The sequence below is a fragment of the Lithobates pipiens genome, unplaced genomic scaffold, assembly GCF_037356315.1.
Source record: "Lithobates pipiens isolate NorthernLeopardFrog02 unplaced genomic scaffold, aLitPip1_a1.2 Scaffold_10, whole genome shotgun sequence".
Classification (NCBI taxonomy): Eukaryota; Metazoa; Chordata; class Amphibia; order Anura; family Ranidae; genus Lithobates; species Lithobates pipiens.
This window is the reverse complement of record NW_027507686.1, coordinates 196,717,404-196,723,824: the sequence shown is the minus strand read 5'-3', so window position 1 is coordinate 196,723,824 and position 6,421 is coordinate 196,717,404. Positions and strand designations below refer to the sequence as shown.

Genomic DNA, 6,421 nt, shown 5'->3' with positions numbered 1-6,421 from the left:
CCTGAGACTAGGCTCTGGATCCACCCCTCCTGTAGACAATACCGTTTTGATTTATGATCCAGGTGCTCTTATATTACAATTCTCCAAATTTTTATGGAGTTTACATTTTTATTTTTTTTATTTTTATACTTCTTTCAGAAATGCTGGAATGCACAGCCCAATGGTTGAACAATTTATACCTTTGATACTGGAAGACAAGAGAGGAGACCGATTCCGAATATGTTTTATTTAAACTAGGATATCCATTTCTGGTTTGTGGTATCTAACAACCTTGTAAGTATAAAATAAAAAATGAAAAAAAGGTATACATATTCTCATTCAGATTTACTATTTTTATTTTTTTTTCATAACATTTTTAACATAATGTAAAAAAAAATTATATAAAATAATTTAAATTGAATGTTACTCTAAGGCCAGTTCTGAGGCTTCATAAGCATTAGAATACATGAATTCGATATGAATCGTTGGGATCTAGAACAAAGCGTTTCGTACAGCATTAACAGCACAAGATGGGATGACTCTCCGGTTTCCCTTTCCCAAGTAGCCATAGATCCATGCAGTAAACGTTCTATAAGCTGTCTTCCGCAATCGTCTTAAAAATAAATAGAAATGATTACAGTTGCATAACAAATAATTCACTATATATTGGAACTTTTAATTTGTTAAATCGTAGGTCTGCCTACCTTTTTCAGAAATCTAAAAGCCAGCAGCTACACAGACTACAGCTGTAGATTTTTAATATTAGGACACTTACCTGTCCTGGAGTCTAGGAATGTCGCCACACCAGCTTATTATAATTTTTTTTATACACTGCCAACAGATCACTTTTTTTTTTTTTTTGGGCTTTTTTTATAGATTATCAGTAATATTGGAATGCATTTTCTGCACTTGCACCATTTCCTATTCCCAAGACGTTCTGTTTCACCTTCCTCTTTAGTTTCTGTTGATTGAAGCATGAAAATCTTTTGTAATGGATTACATGGAAACGCTGGATCGTTTTCTGGCTCTGTATATTGTGACCATAGTTCCTCAAGCAACATTTGTCTCTGTAGCATAAACCAAAAAATATTTTCTTTACCTATTTATCCTTTATAGGTTAATAAATAAAATCAATTTTATTACGAATTTTGATTTAATATTTATTCTTGTTTGGCAAAAATGTATTTAAAGAAAGATGTTTTTTATTTTAATTTAAATAAATAATGTTTGATAGTAATTCATCATGGTTCTTTTTTTATTTAATTTTATAATTACACATGTTACACTTCATGATACCTCAAGCTATTTCTAATAATGCTTACACTCTCCCATGTAGTTGCTAACAGAGGGGGTTTCAACTTCAATCTGAGGCAGTATTGCACCATGTTTTAATAATAATTTTTTTACATTAAAATATATTTTCTACTTATCAAGAGCATTGTCAATTTTACAATTCTTTATGGACACACACACACACACACACACACTTAGAGATTGCACTTGTAATGCCTACAGGAATGCCTTCAGAAAATAACCCCCCCTATCCAATGTCCTCCTGTATTCTCACCTACCCCCATCCCTTAGATACCTACGCCAATAAAATGAGGGCTTTTTAAATCAAACAATGAATTAACTGTCTTGCTTCCTTGACCACACTTCACAGTCAACATTGGTACGAGAAATGGTCTGTCCAATAGGTTTGTCTCCCCCTTCCTCCTTTACATGCAACATTTCCATTGTCAAAGCGCAACACGGTTTAAGCATGCACATTGGGAAACTAGCTGTGAAGTTGCAAGGCTCCAATTGGAGTTATAGCTACACTTATCTGCCTTCCCACAACTGTTTTTGACAGGTACATATTTACACTTCAATCTGACATAGGCGATGTTTGGTACATCAAACGTTAGAACCTCCCTCCTTTGCCCCCATGACATTTGGAGAGTGCATCATGATTTGCGCTTGCACATTAGGGATATGACCATGAATCCCAATAGATTCAATGCCAGTTTCTCATACTGGTCATGGTGGCGGCAGCTACCAACAGCTGATCTGAAAAGACATTGCAGCCTCACTGGACAGGTAAGTGTCCATAGATTAAGTCACCAGCTACTGTATTTGTAGCTGTGGATTTTACATTTATTTTTTGGCACACACTGAAAAAAACATTAAAAGAGAATTGTGGTGGATTTTTTTTGTACGTTATACTTACCAAGGTGGATGCAGCATGTGACCGATGCTGCATCTGTCCACCGGTGCCTTGCACTGAGAATAGAGCGATCAAACATCGCCAAGGGGGATCCGTGAGAACCAAGCCAATCGGAGAGCTACTGCCTGTCACTCAGCGGTTCTCCACTGAGATGGCTCGCAGTCCAAGCACCTGGCGCATCCAGACTTCCAGAGTCGAGATGACACGGTGCCTGGACTGATCTGTGTGATGTCAGCAGAGAGCGGACTTCAGACCAGCTGAAAACGGGAGAAGCACAGCCAAACAAGCTCATGCATGACTACAATACGAAGTAGAGACATGTAACTTTTACATTATAAACGTAAGTTTGTTTTTGAAATTTAAAAAGTTACTTACCATTATTTTTTATCAGTAAGATCTGTTAGATGTAAGAATAAAAAAAATTATTAGATCACAAAAAATTATAAATTGGGTTAAATGAGAAATAACTAAAATTTATATTTTGTATAGTTAGTAAAGAAAAAACGTATATATGTACACACATAATATGTATAGTAACGCACATATAATGAAACAAAAAGTGTTTGTGTATAGGTATAAATACATACATACTGGACACTTTATTATGTACAGCTTTCACAGCACCGTTTTGAGTGTAGAACTGGAAGGAGCCATCAGAAGATGGGGACACTGCAGCTATAAAGGGATGGACATGGTCCGCAACAATACTCAGGTAGGCCGTGGTGTTTAAATGATACTCAATTGGTACTAAGGGGTCCAAAGTGTGGCAAGGAAAATATACCCCTCACCATTACACCCAGGGCCGGTGCTACCACTAGGCGGAGTAGGCAGTCGCCTAGGGCGCACTACCCCCCAGGGCGCAGCCACAACCTCTGTATGCCTCCAATCCCCCAATGTCTTCACAGAGTAAAAGCTCACAGCAGTGTGTGTGTGTGGGGAGGAGGGGCGGGGGTTCGGTGGAGAACAGAGCATCGAGAGGTGCAGCATCTGTTAGCCGACACCAGAGCAACACCGCCCAGTGCTGAGGAGAGCCCCGGATGTAATGATCGATGAAGCAGAAGTAAGGAGGAGGGAGGATCACTATCTACAGCGAGCTGTGGAGGGAGGGAGGGAGGGGGGGGGGAAGAGTAGTGCAGGAAATAAGAAGTCAGCTAGGTAGGTCAGTATGTGTGTGTGTGTTTGTAATGGTCAGGTAGGTCAGTGTATGTGTGTGTGTGTCAGGTAGGTGGGTCAGTGTATGTGTAATGGTCAGGTAGCTCAATGTGTGGGTCAGGGTGTGTGTGTAATGGTCAGGTAGGTCAGTGTATGTGTCAGGTAGGTAGGTCAGTGTGTGTGTGTGTAATGGTCAGGTAGGTCAGTGTGTGTGTAATGGTCAGGTAGGTCAGTGTATGTGTGTGTGTGTGTGTGTGTGTGTGTAATGGTCAGGTAGGTCAATGTATGCGTCAGGTTGGTGGGTCAGTGTGTGTAATGGTCAAGTAGGTAGGTCAGTGTGTGTGTGTGTGTAATGGTCAGGTAGGTCAGTGTATGTGTGTGTGTGTCAGGTAGGTGGGTCAGTGTATGTGTAATGGTCAGGTAGGTCAATGTATGTGTCAGGTTGGTGGGTCAGTGTGTGTAATGGTCAAGTAGGTAGGTCAGTGCGTGTGTGTGTAATGGTCAGGTAGGTCAGTGTATGTGTCAGGTAGGTAGGTCAGTATGTGTGTGTGTGTGTGTGTGTGTGTGTGTGTGTGTGTGTGTGTGTAATGGTCAGGTAGATCAGTGTATGTGTCAGGTAAGTGGGTCAGTGTGTGTGTGTAATGGTCAGGTAGGTGGGTCAGTGTATGTGTAATAGGTAGGTAGGTCAGTGTATGTGTCTGGTAGGTGGGTCAGTGTGTGTGTGTAATGGTCAGGTAGGTCAGTGTATGTGTCAGGTAGGTGGGTCAGTGTGTGTGTGTAATGGTCGGGTGGGTCACATATTGCAAAGGCAGTGGAGCCATGGGCAGAACCAATGGGGGGGGCAGCAAAATGAGGTTTCGCCTAGGGTGTCAAAAATTCTTGCACCAGCCCTGATTACACCCCCACCACCAACCTGAACCCCGTGATACAAGGCAGGATGGATTGATTCATGCTTTCACTTTTTTTTTTTTTAATGCAAATTTAAAACCCTACCATCTGAATGTTACAACAGAAAATGAGACTCATCGGACCAGTCAACATTTTTTCAATCTTCTATTGACCAAATTTGGTGAATCTGTGACAACTGTAGCCTCAATATCATCATGTACTTAGATGACTGGAGTGGCACCCAGTGTGGTTTTCTGCTGCTGTAGCCCATCTGCTTGAAGTTTCAATGTGTTGGGCATAAAGAGATGGTATTCTGCATACCTTGGTTGTAAATAGTGGTTATTTGAGTAAATGTTGCCTTTCTAAAATCTGTACCATTAAAAACTCTGAACTCACATATGAAGTAGGGATTTTAACACACACATAACAAATGGTCCATAATGGAGGCAAACACACCACACCCCCATATCCATGCCCCTATATCTACATGAAGGTTGATGGATGCATGGATTACAACGTGGGGTTGTTTATTTTTGTAAGCATTGGATTAGAGCCCAAAGGCTCTAATAGGCTTCAAGAAAGGGTGACCATGGCGCAGAGAGCACCGTGCTCAAAGCCCACCCACTTGTGTGACATTAGCAAATTTAAAATCGTTATTGTGACACTAATTTCCTCTTGGTCATTCATGGGAAAAGGGTTCTGAGACACAACTGGGTGGGAGTCCTACCTAAGACCCGATTGGCCGTGATAATCAGCAAACGCCATGACTCAGGGGAGATGCAGGGGTAAGCCACTGTAGCCATGACGTGGATGGGGTAAGTGCGGGACTGGCAGGCAGCAATGGGTGAGCAAAGTGGTGATCGAACAGCGCATATATTAATTTTGTTGCTGCAATTATTTTTTTAATGAAAAGCTGTACAGAAAAAAGTAGCCGCTGGGTGTAGATATACACACACATATATATATATATATATATGAGAGAGAGAGAGAAACACACACACACATATATATAACGAGATACATATATAAGATACATGTATAACAAGAGATATAGATATATCTATATACATACACACACATATATATATATATACATATATATATATATATATATATAAAACAAGATATATATCTCTTGTTATGTAGATATATCTGCACAGAAGCAAATGATTTAGTTTACAATTAGTATATTTTTAAGCCTCTTACCTTTTTGCTGCTGGTGTCTGTTATAAATGCAGTATATTTCCTGGTTCCTGGAGGAAGGAGGGGTTTGCATAGCTAAGGGGCGGTAACTTCCTCTGGCACTGCCGTTGCTATGGAAACCTGACCTGAAACCTATTTCACTGCTTGTGTAGCACTGAGCATGTGCGAGATTTGCAAGGCTGAGATCCAGGAAGAAATACAGTCTGGCTTCAGATGCCCACACCAAGGATGGCCACAGTCTGCTGCAAGTTTATAAAGTTACAAAATGCTGTAATAACCTAACAAAACGGACCTTTGTTTACAGACTAACTTTACTAGAATGCTTTAAGCTTGTGTATGATAAGTGTATGATAGGTTATTTTTATTTAAAAAGTCACATTTTGGCTGGAAAACCACTTTACTACTTGTAGCTCCTATTGAACATTGATGATATGATGGCCATTATCAATTGCTTGGTGTTTAAGGACATTGACAACTTTTGGTTTGCAATGCCACCACCAGCATTAAATGTGCATGAAAGCCAACACAAAGCCAGTAATTGTGCTATTTTATTGTATAAAAGCACCAATCAGTTGATGTAAAGTTCCAAAGGGACACAGGACCTCTTTATTAGTGCCTTGAGAAACAGGTCCTGTGTGACCTTGAAACATCACAATAGCTGATTACTATTTTTATACAATATAAATGCATAATTGAAATGCTGGCTTTACTATCCTGAAGTACACACCAAAACTGATGTGCATATGGACTGGTATTAACATGGCAGGGAGCGCTGATTCTTACAAGCTTCTTGCTGACCATATATCTGGTGTGCAGAGCCAGTACCTTTCAAAAAAGATTGCTAAATAAAATGAAATTCTGCTGATTATAGCATGAATATCTACAAGATAGCAGGATCACAGTATGTTTTTATTATTTGTTCATCAGGAGCTTGTATAACAAATCTGTTGAAGCTACAGGAGTTTTCCATTTTTTTTAGCTAGAATTTTCAAA

The 6,421-nt window shown here is 39.8% G+C and overlaps 1 long non-coding RNA gene across 1 annotated transcript; it reads right to left on the bottom strand.

Annotated features, from left to right (window-relative positions):
- Positions 1-311: 311 nt before the first annotated feature.
- On the bottom strand, positions 312-5,690 carry LOC143937776 (uncharacterized). The gene is made up of 3 exons (XR_013263744.1): positions 5,432-5,690; positions 2,561-2,582; positions 312-1,046 (listed from the first exon to the last, which is right to left on the bottom strand). It is a non-coding gene; the product is annotated as an uncharacterized LOC143937776 (long non-coding RNA).
- Positions 5,691-6,421: the final 731 nt, after the last annotated feature.